The sequence below is a fragment of the Pelecanus crispus genome, chromosome Z (genome assembly GCF_030463565.1).
Source record: "Pelecanus crispus isolate bPelCri1 chromosome Z, bPelCri1.pri, whole genome shotgun sequence".
Classification (NCBI taxonomy): Eukaryota; Metazoa; Chordata; class Aves; order Pelecaniformes; family Pelecanidae; genus Pelecanus; species Pelecanus crispus.
In genome coordinates this window covers 7,995,338-8,012,244 of record NC_134676.1, presented here as the reverse complement: position 1 = coordinate 8,012,244, position 16,907 = coordinate 7,995,338, and positions in this window count along the sequence as shown.

Sequence of the window (16,907 nt, the reverse complement as noted above, 5' to 3'; positions counted from 1 at the left end):
TTTGGCATAATATATTTGGATTTTAGTAAATCATTTGATACAGTGTCTCAAAAAATTAGTTCAAATTGGCTGAGATATGAACTCAGCTTCATGTACTGAAAACTAACTGAACACCCATAAGGCAGGAGTAATAGTAAGTGGCACTGAAGGGAGATGTCTGGGATTCGGAAGGCCGGCCAATATTGAACTTCTTCATTAAATGTGCATGATGCTGTGATGGAAGGTTGTACAAAGACAAAGAAAAAACACATGGTCTAAGATGAGTAAAAAGGTTTGGGAGAGAATAACTACTCATTTACAAGGAATTGTAATTGATTTCTCTCTTTATTTGCATGAAAATATTTGGAATATATATTATTGTTGAAGGAGACAGAATACAATCACTATTACAAACTCTCCTTTTTCCCCTCTAAATATACCCGGCAATATATACTTTATATTTTATGTTATGCATTATCTATTGAATATTACTGTGACAGGACCTCATGTCAACTAACAATTTGCTGTGGATCTTCCTAAATCTTTGCTTAAGTTTTTTAATCCTCAAAGAAAATCAAAAGAACTTTAACTGTGAAAAAGTTAGAACTAATTAGTATAAACACTAGCTCTATGATTTTCCCAGAGATCAAAGTAAGACCATCCAACCCATAAATACCTAGGTCATCCTTTTGGCATAGTTTAAAGATGGATTCAATATTTACCTTTCTCCAGTCATTGAGAACTTCACCTGATGACTACAGCCTTTCACACATGATGCAGAGGTTCCTGGAAGGCTATAACCACCTGCCTCAGCAGCCTTGGACGCAGCACATCTGGTCCTATGTTGCTGAGTGGGTCAAGATCCCTCTCTCAGGTTACTGCAGCACTTAAAATCATTTGTGTTATATCCCTAAATGTTTGCCTGGGTGAATGGGGAAGGCAGATAATCTGACTTCTTATGGTATAGTATATCACTATCTGGGCCAAAATTAGTATTTCAGAATTTACAAAATTATACAGATGTAACATTATCATTATATCATATTATTATATCCTACTACTGTATCACATATATGTGTAATGATCTTAAGCCAATCTAGAGTTTTGTAGTGTGCGAGAAGTGATTTGCAAATGCTTTGGCTTAGCAATATTTCTCTTCTCTTAGCTCTCTTTACACCCCACCTTGCTGCTCTTTCTCTCTCTCCTTCCTATTAAACTGCAAGCTCTTTGCAACAGGGCCTGTTCATTTGCATTTGCTCTATAATGTGCATGTCATGCTTGAGAGATACTGACTGTTCTGGTATACATGAGTGTTAGCTACAAGCACTGTCTCCGTTAGATGTACCTGAATTGAACTGTCAAATGGTAAATAATGTCTGTGGCAAGTACGCTAACTGTTAGTGGCAAAGAAGCCCTGGAGATTGATGAATAATAAATAACAGCTCCCCTTTCTTTGTTAGCAGTATGTCCTTGTTCACCTGTGCTCATGCTGGGCAGATGGTAAGCGCTGAGGGTGAATTCCACAATGCTGGCATGTGGGTGGAGGGGATGTCTTCACATGGAGAGACTTAATGTTAGCTTAGTCTTTATGTCAGTGCAGGGTACACCTTCAAAAGGGTTGAGTCTATCTTCTCTTTCCCCTTGCCATGTTTTTGCACTGACAGGGAAAAATAAAATTAGGTCTGATCAGAGCATGGGGTCATTTCACCACAGATTCTGCACTGCTAATTCCAGACATCACTGAAATTTGATTAAAAAAATAAAAGAATGGGAGTCATTACTGATATTGGTAAATCATAAACTATTCTTTCACTTCTTTCCATGTATTCCGTTACCTCTTTCATGAAGATGCTGCTGAGGTTTCTTAACGGTTATGTTTTGAGCTTTTTATTTGTATATGTGTTTATCAATAATAAGACACCCTATCCGAAAAGTCCACTACCAATGAGTGATTCAGGTGGGTTTTAGTCTATTTAAGTTTGATTAAAATGTCAGTAGGAAACTGAACAGTAACTTGAACAAAATAAGGAAGGCTATTGCTCTGGATGAAATTCTGACATCCGGATGGTTGTCACTGGGTTTTGTATCTACACAAATGTTATGCATGACCATATAAAATGTACATAATCACCAAAGTTTTCCACCTATCCAAGTGGATACAACCAATGCCTGATTTTCTGAGTCTGTGGGTCACTCATCTGCTTTATTTAGTTGCTCTTTCATTGGCAATGAACCATGATGCTGTAATGGAATTAATGAAAAAGAAATTGAATGTTGTGATTGAAAAATGGTCTCCAGCTTTGAAAATAAACATGTCTGCTTTGCTTGAGTACTTATATTCGCTGTCTGTTGGAGACCATTATCCAGTCACAACATTCAATTCCAATGACATTATGGGGTAAATTCTCATCTCCATTTCCAGCAACTTACGAACATTTGTGCTTAAGTTGTTGGAAAGAAAGACAGGCATGTGAAAAGCAAGGGCCAATGAAGTGAAAAGAGTTGGAATTTTGGCCACAACTCTAGAATAAATTTTACTGCAATGTAGAGAATTCCTTAAGCAATTTAGGCTTTGGCAGTCAATAGTGGTGATGGTGGAAGCCTACTGTAACCCAAAATATCATCTCCTCTCCTTTTGCAGATCTACAAGTCCTTAATTTTATGACATATCTGGTTGTAAGAAACATATTTCTATGGACCTGAGAGGTCTACAGCTCTGTAGATTTGCAGGTAACCTCACACCCTTAAAGTCCGATTAGTCCTTGACTCCGGTAGCAGCTTTATGAAAAAGGGCTACAGTGTAGCCCCAAATGCAGCATGATGTCACTGTGATTATTCCATTTTAAGGCAGCTAATATTAGCTTCTTAGAATATCTCATGGAGGAGGACTGGGGTACTTGATAGACATGTGGCAACTACAGTTCTGATGTCTTGAGGAAAGGCAGGAAAGACAGGCTGATTTCCCACATAAAAGGTAAATATACTAGCTCCTTAAGATTGTATAAAGGCATTTGCTGATTATTCAGTTAAAGCAAAATTGTGGTCATGGTTCCATAGTACATAAAGTCCAGTTATGCAATTTTATGAATAGCTTTAGTGAGCTTCACCAAGGTTCATATGTAGGACAATGTCTGATTTATGAATCTTCATGGGGACTGACATCAAATAAATGCAGTTGGTCAGTGCAGACAAGACAGACGCTCCCTGCCACATAAAGTAGACAAAGTCCTGGTCAACATGTGATCTTTCATTGGAAAAGCAAAGGCACTGTTACGCTGAAAATATTGCTTACAGGCAAAAAGGAAAACCACATTATATATAAAGCAAGCCAAGAATTTATTGTTACTACAGTTGAAATCTTTGAAGTCAAATCATTATTAGTCCAAACCTAATAGTACAGAAAAAGAAAGAATGATGCAGTTAAAATTGTTATACACACTTCTGAGTTTCCACCCCTTTTCCTGGTGTTATACTTACCCTCTTCCTCGGGGTCCCAAGGTCAGCGGTTTCATTCTTATGATGCTTGTGGTGATGGCATCAGGGGTTATGGTGAGTCTTCAGTATCTGGAATCCTTAGCTGGGAAGAATAGCATGCTGATGTTGATAGTTTCTTCTTCCTCACTCTAGGATCCATGTGGGGTCATTTTTACATATTTCCAAACATGTTTTTACACTTTGCTCTTTCTTCATTGGTCTGCACCTCCCCATTATACCGTAATGTACTATATATGTTCCCTTTTATGAATGTTACATATTTCTTTGTTCTCTTTGTTATCCCTAAATCTACTTTTGCCCAGCTCCAGATCTGTGTGTCATTAACTGACCATGGATGAGCTGTTAATAGCTGTGGGGCCTCCAGTGGCAATGTGTGCCTTATCAATCCATGCCTGTCCTTCTCTGCAGCACATCCCATCTTCCCACTTCTCAAGTCCTCTGCTGTGATACCAGGTCTGTGCTTCTCTATACTCTGTCATTGTATTAGTCATAAATACCTCATTCTACATAGAACAACTGCTTATTATTGCTATCTATATATAACTGTGGTTGTACCATACAAAGATAAACAAAACCAAAGCAAATCAGCCATAGACACCTGGTCAATTAGAAAAAAATACATTTACAGCTAAACCAAGTAAAACAGAGGTGCAGGCAGGTCAAGAAAAATCAGACAGTGCAGGCCTTGCTAACTCCACACTTCAGGCCTTGCAAACTCAGGACAGACCGTGTGGCCCGCTATCAGCAGCGTCGATACAGTATTACAGGGCTACCACTGTTCGAGCACCAAGACTGGATTTGATGCTGCATTGAAGGTAGGCATGTAATTTCAAGCAGTTGTGTAGACTTACTCAGCAGTTAATGGAGAGGAGTAGGGATGTCCAGGAGGGAGTTCATCCAGTTCTGAGGTAATGTCTTAGTAACCAAGAAGCTGAGAGGGACCAATCTGTGGAGCTGTCTGTCTCTGTTGACCATAGCAGGAACTTCTATTCCTAGCTTAGATATTTAGATACTGGATGCAACTTGTCTGGATGTCTGCAATTAGATCACGTAACTCATGTCCAAATTTTAGGTAAGCAACTTGTTAGGATAGGATTTTGAGAAACATTTAACATCCTGCTTTATTGCCTCCATTTGTTTCTGGATTTGGCAGCTTAATTCTATTCTAAATAAGACCTCCTTTCCTGAGATGTGTTTTGTGATGGTATTTTGTCATAGGTACTATATCTGACAAATAAATTACAGAAGTAATGTCAGTATCTAATGGAATCAGAAAGCTTTTAATAAGTTGATTTGTTTCCATTACATTTTCTACCCATTGTTTCCTTTTTTATATTTTGTTTTGTTTATTAGTATAAATGATAAGGTCTTCTGGGAAAAAGTCTTCATTTGTTTCCATGGAATTGTATTATTGGATCCTGTTTCTGGTTTAGAATGCTAAATACTACCATGATATGGACAACTGTGTTATCATATCATCATGCTTTCTAAAATTGCTCCATTTTAAAATTCATAACAAAAATATTGGCTGAAATGGCTCCATACCCAGTGCTGTTGTATCTTAGTGTTTCAGACACTTTTACTGCAACTTTCAGAACACAGAACGAAACTACATTTCATATTCTGAGACTTCTACCAGATGTATACTGGTGACTATCAATTTTGATTGCATGTCCTACAAAGATTCATTTACAAAAAAATTCACCGGGTCACTTTTAGCAAATGTTGTGGGATCTCTAAAGAGAACAAAGGAATCAAATCTCTGTTTCATATCTCAGCTGGATACATAGTTTGTTATTATCATTCTGTTTTATCCCAGATGTTATCTTTTCCAGAAGAAGTATATTCACTTCTCACCTGAGTTTTATCAAGGACTGCCCCGTAAAAATATGTGACTGGGATTTCCAATAGAGTTTACAAAAAAGTGCCTAATTCCCTTTGAAGAGGACCAAGAGCTTTGAGTAAAATTCACATACATGAACACAGCCAGAATAAGCCGTTGTAATTCTCAAAATTATATTATATTATACGATATTCCTTTGGCTCATCTTGGGTACATGGCTGAACTTCACTCTTAAAAAATTCTCAAGTCACAGCAAATAATAACTAACAAATGCATCCCATTTACACTAACAAATGAACAGATCATTCATCTCTGGGAGCTTGTGCATATGGACTATTTAAATTGTCTTCACTTGATATTATAAGAAATATCATTCTTAATTCATTTGGCATTTCATTATTTTAGTTCTCCTAAATAAATGAATTCTGAAAGGTTACAGTGGAGATTCCTATCAAACATCTTATCTGGCAATGAAGAGAGAATGAAAAAAAGCTGCCTATGTACATTGCAAACTCTAATCTAAATGTGTCATTAGATTGTGAACAAGTTGTTAATGTTGTCCTTGAAAGCGACCTTGTGCTGGAGACATGCAAAAGGTTGCATTGCAGTCTTTATCTGAGCTGGCCTCCAAGCTTACTCATTCTACGCCTACTTATGGAGAAATGTATCATTTAGATATTCATATTCAAATCATTCTAAAGATAAGAAAATGCTTTCAAACAGCTTTGGTAGAAAGGCTTGAAAACACAGAAAATACTTTTTGGAATAGTTTATAAAAACGTGTATGCAGAAGGATCTGCTGATAATTCAGGTGGAGAGAGAGGGTTGTGGAGTCATTAATCTCAGGGGTTCTAAGTGTAACCGGATCCTGCTATTCTCTCTGACTGGGATTCATAAAGCATGCAGTATCCTTTTCTTTGTTATGCTGGCAACTAAAAATTCAGGTTTTAGCACTTCAATTTCCCTTCTGTGAAATGGGAGATGATATTGCATTTCGTCACACAGCAGATCTAGGAGTTTGATTATACTTATAGTACGAGACCCTTATATTCCAAAGTGGTGGGTATAATAAAGTATCCAGAAGTAGATTTTTTAATATACGTTTTGTGTTATATGTTACATATTGCAGAGAGGCAAGACATGCCAATAGGTGAGTTTTAGTGTACTGTGTGAAGAAATGTGATGCCTGTGCCTTCCAGAGATGAGGAGCCCTTTATCCTGACCCTTTGGAAAGCCATCGAAGCTAAACTGGATAAATGACTAGATTAGCCCGTGATTTGTAGATGTCATGAGCCTCCTTTTCACTAAGAACTTGGGCAAGCAATTGGTAGAAACTCAGTAGATCACAGCACACCTACAAGCACAGTTTGAATTAGCAGGGAGAAATGCATTCCTGGAAGAAAGCTCATTCAGTCTTTCTTTCTCTTTCTCATTCTCATTTGCTCTTTCTTTCTTTCTGTTGTGAAGCATTTTTTCCCTGACATCCTGACAGTCAGGGCCAAAGCTTTCGGAAATCAAATGTGAACTCATTTTGAAATACCAGCAGCGTTTGAATTTTAAATTAACCTATTTACAATGAAACTATGCCTGCTGATTGCCATCATCTTCAGGAAAATTAACAGTAACGATCATTGGTGTCATAATGCAATTTCCCCGCAAAAATCACATAGGCTTCATTACTGTTTACATAAATTGTCATAAATACCAATTATAGCTGAACATAAAATGTAATGCTCTTTTTTTTAATCATAATCACACAATTGTTCTTCTAATTCATATGCTGGGGGAATAGGGTTTTGATTCAACCTTTGCTGTGAAGGAAATGTTTTGCTGGTAGTTAGTTTTGCTGTAAGTGCTTGTTGGCTTATTTTCAAATCCTCTCTCTCTCCCCCCCCCCTTTTCCTCTATCCATTTGGATCATTTAGTCCTTGTCCCCTGTTTGCTTTGCCCTCTAATACACCAAAAGGAACGTGTAGGCGTGCTAATAGCAGATGGGGGAGACGCGCTGCTCGTGTCCTCTAGACATCGGACATCAGGCTACAGAGGAATAAGTATTTCCGGTGGGGATTTATAACATCATTTTGTGCAATTACGTAGAAGACCCCATAAAGGAATAATGTAATAATAAACCTGTTAAAAGCGCAAATTTGTTGCACCAATTTCTGTTTGTCTCCTAAGTCAGCAGAACAAAGAGCTGATAAAGAGAATGACATGTTATATTACTAAATTTAAAAAACAAAGGCCAGAAGAAAGGGTCTGGCTTTATTTTAAGCACATTGTTTGCTACATATATTTTTGAGTAACTACGTTGTAACTGTTGGCTGCATGCTATATAAGCAATGCAAGGTAAGTGCTGTGTAATCGCAGGATAATTATCTTGTTATTTCTGTCTTCCAGCCTGAATAGCAAATGTTAAGCCCAGTTCTGTCTGGAGCTCAGGGCCTGCTGTTGACCACCGAATGCCCTCACCTTAGACTCTGAGTGTGTGTGAACATTTTCATATATATGCATGCATGAATGTACATATAGATATATATGTATCTGTGTCTGTGTGGACAGTAAATGAAAAAATAATAATTACATTATAAACTGAGGTTACTCACTTGAGGAATTTCACTTCTGGGAAGAACTGCTCTTTCTCCTGTATTTACTGATGTGCTTACACCTCTGCTGGTGCTGTGGCTCAAGTTACAGTCCCTCATTGTGTAGATTAGATGGGATTAAGCTCCATTTCCAGAGAAGAGCAAGAAAATCACTGAATATCACACAAGGTAGTCTGGCACTTGGGTAACCTTTCCTAGAGAGAAAGGGAATCAGGTGGTGAAAAAATGTTGGGTTTTCTGATGCTAGTCCAGTCTTCAGAGCAGACAAATCTGTTCAGAAAGACTAGAAAATCTGCCTTGGCAGTTTTTCTAGTCTGGGTAGCAGTCCAGAATTTTCTCCGTAGCTTGACATATTCAATATATTTGCTCCCTTATCCACCTCGCCCTTACTAGATCCATGCCAAGCACATCTGTAATGTCTGCCCAGAACAGTTGTTTTTTTTCTTTTTTCTAAACAGCCTGGAGCAGCCACATTGTTAATCTTATTCAGTTTTTCTCCTGTGGTATAAAAGGATAATCTTGATCCGTGTTTCTTTACTGGAGTTCGATGAAGAGCACTCAAGCATGTATCCCCAAATTATGGACCATCCATTGTCAGATGGAGCAGATTCATCTGCAGGTTTATTTGCCAATATAAAGCAGAAACATTATTTTTCTTTTGACATAATGAATGGTCCCTCTATAGTATGGACAAAATATTTCTTGCAGAGATCCCACCATCTTTTTTTTCCTCCTTTGTTTCTGAGTATTATTTTGTATCACTGAACTGAATTTGTAGATTTCTACTAAAGTAGGTTATTAGTTGCAAATTTACCAGCTGTAGATGTTGCAAACAAACAAACAAATTAGAGTGCTGAAAAATATGTGATATTTTGAAAAGAAGATAACGTATTTGCTATGACTGCTGCAGTATAATGAATCTGATCCTGCTGCATCAAAGTCAATGACGATCCCAATTTTTTCAGGGAACATTGGATGATTACTAGTGGATGTGTAAGTGAAATGTCCTGGATCCTCAAATTTTTACTCCAGACCTCTTTTCTGCAAGCCTTTCCTGAAGTCAGTGGATGATATGAGGACGCAACAATTCTACCTTTGGTATTTCGTTGAATTGTTGGGCACAATCAAAGTATTTATAAAGCTGTTGAAAAGATGTGAGGCATTCAGCAGTGGTGTATTTAGGTCTGTGAACTTTCCATGATGATACTCTTCTGGGATAATCTCCAGACCTGAAAGTACAGTTTAAAGATCCACCTTCTGATGCTGTCTGTAATAAGTGACATTTGGTGTGCATCAGCATCAAAGGAGACAGATATATATTCCACCATCACCACTGAAAACTTGGGAGAAATATATATCCACTACAATAGGGAATGCAGTAAGTAATTATTATTGAGGAACTAAAAAAAAACCCCAACAAACAGGTGATCTGGCTAAGATCATAAAGAAGGCTGTGAAAGAGTCCATAGTTCTCAGGCAACGTTTAACACTTCCATTTTTCTTTCACAAAACAATAAAATAAAGAAAAGCTAATCTTCTCTCTCAGTAGGAAACTATCATTTTGGCCCAAGAGCAAAGTGATTTTTTTCCTAGACAAAATGAAAGTATGGAAACCATTAAAGTGGCTTGAAAATCCATTTGTTAAAAAAAAAAAAAATTAAAAAATCTGGGCATAATTTCTGCATAAATGTTGCTTACACATATCAATACAATATAATAAAATATTTTTTAATAGATTTGTTAAACCAGACAAGTTATTGTTTGGAAAAATCATGTCTTTCTCTACTTTTCTTACATTTAACACAGACACAGACAGGCACAGACACACACACACACAAAATTCCTGTTGTTAATTTTTCATAGGCTAATTCTAATTTAAGTGACTGTATGGAGAGGTCATAAATATTAATTAATCTCATCATTGTTAGAGACTTTGTTGATATAAATAACCGTCATGCTAATTTTTCAGCACATAGCTAACATGACATTGGCTACGACTGTTGTTACCCCCTTCCATCTCTTGCCACTATTGTCTCAAATAGGAATGTACATTTTTAGGAACGTGGGATGTCTATCCCTCTGTACTCAATATGTTTCTAACACAAGATTCCTTTAAACCAGATAAGCCTGTGTTAAGAAATTACAGCAGCTCGATCTGTATTACGTTTTCTGGTTGTGCAAAATGCCAGTATTTCAGTCCTGAAGGTTCAAAATGGATCTCAGTCTTCTTGTCAGAAGTAGTATTTTCCTACCTCCATAATATTTAAATTCAAATATTTTTACTAAAATAATTGAATAAAAGACAAAATGTACTTTTCAATTCCTTCCTTTTATGTGTAAAAATGAATAACTGCATTTTCAGTTCATCAAAATTCATTGTTTGTAGTGGCAACAAATGTCTTTGGTGCAAATTTAGACAAAATTACTACCACTACTACTAAACCTAAAACGAGCTAGAATACTGTAAGAAAACATTAGGGAAGAAAAACCACATTTCTTAGGAAAAGTTATCTTTCTGGTTGAGAACAGCATTACCTTCAGGAAGGATCCAAGGACTGAAAATTACAATCACATACTGTTTCCAGTTGATTAGTCATGGTGTGTGCAATAGATTAGTCAAGTAACATAGTATGGTTATACTGTCTGATTTGAATTCAATAATATACAAAGAAGGACAAATAATGAACACAGGGGGGGAAGAATAACAAATAATAAATTATCTGCTCACATGGGAATTTCAAGGTTAATCCAATACAAGTTGAAATAATGAAAAGATTCAGTCTTTACCTCAATAGAATTTGGATCAGACCCAAGAGTTATTGTATAAACAACATGAAACATTAATTTCTTTATATATCTGTGTAATAAAAACTCTTACGAATCAAAGCAAATAAAATGGAAATAAAAGAGACTGAAACTGCATACTGAAGAGTTTGAGAGTTTGGGGAAATATCTGCTGGTTTTTCCAGTTGCTTTGTGGTGGGGGTTTTTTTGTTTTTTTTTTTTTTTCTTTTAAATTTTTACTGGTATTCAGTTATATCTGTTAATTAATTTGACAAAATTGGCTTCAAGAAATATATCTGTGGCAGGGATGAAGGTGATTATTCCAAATCTGGAATCTTTATTATTGGTCTAGAAGAGGTCAGGAACATTTTCTTTCCTTTCCAAGTTGGGATTTTGGAAGAACTATTTCAGAGGATGTCTAATTATTCATTTAAATGCCACATAGTGCACAGAATTGTGCCTAAGAAGGTTTTTTTGTTGTTGCTATTAAACATGTCTGAGAAATGCTAACAAAAAGAAGTTACTGTCATCTCAGTTAATGTAAAACTAAATTCTAAAATTGCACATAATGAATGCATTTAGAAGTGCTTTGTGAAGGATTGAAATATGGTTTCTCCATTTTGGAGAAGGAGAATGGAAACACGGAAAGAGGTATCTCTGATATGAATTAAGAAGTCTTCTCTTGGGTTACCATGCTATTTGCCTGCTATTCCAACAAGAACATATTTTGCTTTGTTGTAATTCACTGAGTTCCATCTTAATGTTACTGCCTTTGGAAGTCTCTACCTCAACTTCTACTGCTCTAAAGGTTTCAGAAAAATCTTATGATTTCCTATATGAAATTCTTTTATGCCTTTTTTACCATTAGCTTAACCACCCTGTACAGAAAGGAGTCACTTCCTCATTCAGCATTTTATGGTAAGACAGAATTTCTTTTCTCATTTACTCTTGTGAAGCAGGACCTCCGTTCCTCTGCTAAAGATGTAGCTCAAATCTTTGTCTTCTGGCACTTCCAAACTCCTTCTTATAGCAGATCTTTCATCAATATTATACAATGTTATGATACAGTTATATTTTACCCAATTTCTACTGACCAGGTTTTCAAGGGCACACAATATGTTCTTTACAGCATTCCAGCTTCTCTTTGCATTTGTAGTTCCTTCCCATGCTGTGCCTCTAATGAATATACATAGCACGTCATTTTTTTTTTACAAAGCTCATTAACAAAATCGTTGAGTAAGATGAGGGTTGAGGCAAATGTTTGAGGAATACCATGAACCATCAGACACATTAAGTCATGTGCACTTCCCCAGGGTTTGTTGTGGTCCAAGACAGAGAAGCTTCCGGAATAAACTAACGCCAGGGTTATACATCGCTAGAAAGGTAACTTTCTGAATTGGTCTCTGTTACCTAGGTGTTTATAGCCTGCCAGGATCTAACTTAAATGTGTTCAATAGGCAGTTTGAGAATTCACTGAGTCTTTAACTGGGAACAGATATAAAAGATGTTTCTCATGAGCAGAGAATTTCTTTCTTACTCTAAACAGCAGAAGAGGTAAAGGAGGGCGTGAAAAGGTACCAGCCTACCTTGGTTGGAAAGGTAGAGGAATTTAGCCCGGAGTCTATCAGCCACGACGTTTCCTTAAGCAAGTTCTGACAGGTCAGCATGGGCTGTATACAGAAGCAATAGTTTTAAACAACAAATTCCCAATGCCCAAAATATGCATCTGTAATGTGGATCTTCCACATGAGAACAGTAAAAGGGAAGACAAAAGAAATTTCACTATTCAGTTACACTTATTCAGTGATACAACAGACAAACCATATTTTTTTTAATATTGCATATCTTCAGTCTCCATCATTATCAAATTCCTTGTGTAAGAATAAAACAGGTCGATGAGAGAATTGATCATACATGAAAGTTATGCATTTTGAGGAGTCTCTACCACATTTGTATTTTATCAAATAGTTTCTAATGATGTTCTATAATACAAAATTAAATATTTCTGTCTCTGTTGTGTGTTCTTATTCATGAGTTGGGCATTAATCGTTAAACAATGTACTTGCTTGTTTATTTATACTAGATGTTATTATTTATATTCTGAGTAGTCTGCAAGGTCTTTAACTGCTTTGCCTAACCATTTTTATGAGTTTAAGATTGTGTGGGGAGAAGAGAAAGGTTAAGTTATTGAACTCATTTCTCTGCTCTTGTAATGGAAACCATTTTCTTTACTATTTTATTAAAAATAAATTGATTTTTTAAAAAGACAAGAAATAAGAGAGCTATAAAAATACATGTTTACACCTACTACTCTTTTGGTTATACTGGAAAGTGTCTAGAGCAACTCCACTTTGATATGAATGATATATGTGTATTTAAAATATGTCCGTATTCCTATTGATGACTATTGGAGTGCTGGAATTTTAACACATTTTAGGTGTTTTGCTAAATATGTTTTTTAAGGAGCAAAATTTATCTGACCAGTTTATACACATTATCTATCTGAGAGCTGTCTAGATTTTCCTTATACTTACTGAAAAGAAATAGGTAAATTTAGATAATAATTCATATCATCTTATCTCCAAGGAAATGGCTGAGATAGAACAGATAAACAATGCCTTAAAATACTTAACACTTTTCGTTAATTAGAGAAATATCTCAGACGCACTTTGTAAAACTGGGGAGTTTGGTAAGAGGAATTTTCTCCTCTCCTAACTTCTACCCATTGTCCTTGGATCAGGCCCTATGAGCAATAACAAGTGTCACTTTACTAATGATAATGATAGGATATAATAAGAGTATCAAGATTACTTTGAGTATACTTGCGTTTAGCTTTTAGCAAATGTCACATTCATTGTGAACTACATATTTAAAGGAGCTTGAGCAAGCATAGACAGAGCAAAGAACCTTACAGTTAATATGGCTTTTAAGGCTCTACAGAAAATAGACTTTACCTGAATGCCTACTAAGCAATATGTTGTGCTTTTGCAAATACTTTTGGTTTGGGATTTTTTGTGGGGATTTTTTTTTTTTTTAAGGTAGATATTTTATCCTAAAATTTACTGCAGACTGTCATATAGTAACAGAAATTTTCTTTGCTTATTTGTGTTAGCCCAAGTTCTTAGATCAAATCTGTAATTAAAAATGGATTCCCCTCCCTATGGTGTAAGGATCTTTATTTGAATCAGATATTAGAATACCTGGTTGAATAACCAAAGAAATTTTTTATATTTGCCATAAGATAACTATAGATATAGCTAGGCAATGCATTAACAGATCCTACCCAATTTATTCATCAACCTCTCCGATTTTTTTAATGATTCTTTATTCCATCCATGTATCACATACATCTAATAAGCTTCAAGATGTGTTTATTTCTCTAAAAGACATAACAGTAGTTCATCTATATACTCGTTTTTTGCTGGAGTCCTCACACAGAAGAGGAAAAAGTTTATTGGAAAATCACCTAGGCAGGACACTCAGAGAGGGATTCATCTTTCCTTACTTCACATGTCTATACTGTAGAAATCTGCAGCTCCTCTTGGTCTAAACAATTTTGGAATGACTTATGATTTCTCACATATCATCTGTTTTAGAGGTCTACTTTAGAATAGAGAAATTTTGTCTGAGCTGTGGCTATTTCTCTCCATTGATTATACAGGGATGTGTTATAAGTGAGTAGTTCAAAGTTGTTTATAACTTTATCGTGGTTTAACCCCAGCTGGCAACTAAGCCCCACACAGCCACACGCTCACTCATTCCCACGGTGGGATGGGGGAGAGAATCAAAAGGGCAAAAGTGAGAAAACTCGTGGGTTGAGATAAAGACAGTTTAAGAAGGAAAGCAAAAGCTGTGCACATAAGCAAAGCAAAACAAGGCATTAATTCGCTTCTTCCCATGGGCAGGCAGGTGTTCAGCCATCTCCAGCAAAGCAAAGCAGGGGTCCATCACATGTCATGGTTACTTGGGAAGACAAACGCCATCACTCCGAATGTCCCCCCTTCCTTCTTCCCCAGCTTTATAGGCTGAACATGACATCATATGGTATGGAATATCCCTTGGGTCAGTTGGGGTCAGCTGCCCCGGCTGTGTCCTCTCCCAGCTTCTTGTGCACCCCCAGCCTGCTCACTGGTGGGGTGGGGTGAGAGGCAGAGGCGGCCTTGACTCTGTGTAAGCACTGCTCAGCACTAACTAAAACATCTCTGTATTATCAACACCGTTTTCAGCGCAAACCCAAAACATAACCCCATACTAGCTACTATGAAGAAAATTAACCCTATCCCAGCTAAAACCAGCACAAACTTATATCTGATTAGGTAAATACTTATTTGAAGTAACTTCTTTTATCTTTTCCATGTTATATATCACAATGTCCCGAGACCAGAAAAGTAGGATAATTTAATTCAAGATTCAGAGATATCAGACTAAAAGTCATCCGTATTAAGCAATTCTACATCAAATCAGTAGTGTGCAAACTAGCCAGTTCCTTGCTGTATTACAGTCATAAGAGAACTGTGTAACCTATTCAATTACCATAACAATTTCCTAACAGCCCTGAAGGTTTCTTTTTGGAATTTTCTACCCCAGCGCTGTCCACATTCAAACAATGCACAAGTCCTCAGGAGTTTCAGACAATACAGCTGATCTGGGAGAATACAGAAAATACAGACAAGATGGAGAATTCATTCTAGGGAATGCTAGAGCCAGAATCATGCAACAATAATAATAATGGAAGGCCCAGTGACAGTAAAAGTTGCACAACAAATAAAACAGTAACTATCAGCTTTAGAGGAGAGAATTTATTGGACCTCCACCTCTAACTCCCTGGTCTGAATCCAGATCTAACGAGACTGACCAAATGTCACTCTAATTACACAGCAATAAAAGTTCCAGAGTAAAATGAATTCCACAGTCTGCACTCAGCTCCAAGTGGACATTTGTCTTCATTACGAGCCCGGCATATATTTGGCACAGTCTGTACTCCTGTCTTTAAAAGAGGTTCATAAGTTAATGAACAGGAAGATTGAAACATTTGCCTACTGCCTAGTACCACATATCCAGGACTGCGGTAGGGGATAGAGTGAAGGACTTCATCTTCAACATCCTTTCCTCTCCTTTCTTCACATACAGAATGGATTTGCGTCTTGTAGATCTGTCAGTTGCTAAAAAAAAAAAAAAAAAAAAAAATTTACATGATAAAATATGCAAGTGATAAAGTTTTTCTCTTCCTACCCTTCCCATCCCTTCCCCTCCCCTCCCTTCCTCCTGAGTGTCCTCAAGGACACATCACAAACATACCACAAAGATTCAGAAGTTTTAGATTTTCACTGTTCTTCCATAACTCAGTGTTCCATCTTTTAAGTGTGATTACTGCTGAAATAAAAAAAAAAAAGAGAGAGAAAATGGAAACATTTCAGGATCAGGCAGGAAAGAATCTTTCTGCTCTCTTACTTAATTCCTTCTTTCCCATCAGAAAGCCCTCAAACTTCGGTTGATGGATCCACAGAGTAGTAAGTATATTGGGCTGTACCACAGATTTTGTATTTCCTTCTATTTCTCTTTTTTTTTTTTTCTTTTTTTTTTACATCATTCGATTTTCTGACGGACAGCATAAAACCACTTTAGTCTTCTATTCACGTTCTGCCCATGCATGTTTTAGAACAAATTATTCAGATCATCCAAGGCTTTTGCTGATGCTGTATATCTGGAAAGCAACATTAGTATTGTAAGGAAGAGTAATAGCTTGCTTAGGAGTTTGACAATCTGAAACAAGGAGGGAGCTGATTAGGCAGTGATTTGAAAATGTTTGGAATGATAGTACTAGCAGAAACCCAATCTTTAATTTTTTTTTCCTAATTTGACTGCAATATGGAGTAGGGTGGATGAGGACGTTAATGCTTTAGAATCACAGGCATCAGACTTGAGGAATGCTCTTTGGCGAGGCCAGGGGCAATGCCAACAACTAGTCATATTCTCAAGTATACCGTGAATTCAAAGTAACTCAGCTGAGTCCTGCAGTATTACCTTGCATATGCACAAACAGAACTAAGAGCTTGTTTATGCCCTCCTCACTGCTTAAACTGAGCTTCTGTCACCATCCAACTTTTACCGTTCAGAGTGTGTATGATTAATTTAAAGGTCATTTCATCCTATACCTTGAGCAAGCTTTCAGTGCTACCAGAATGGTCAGAAAAAAAAGGAGC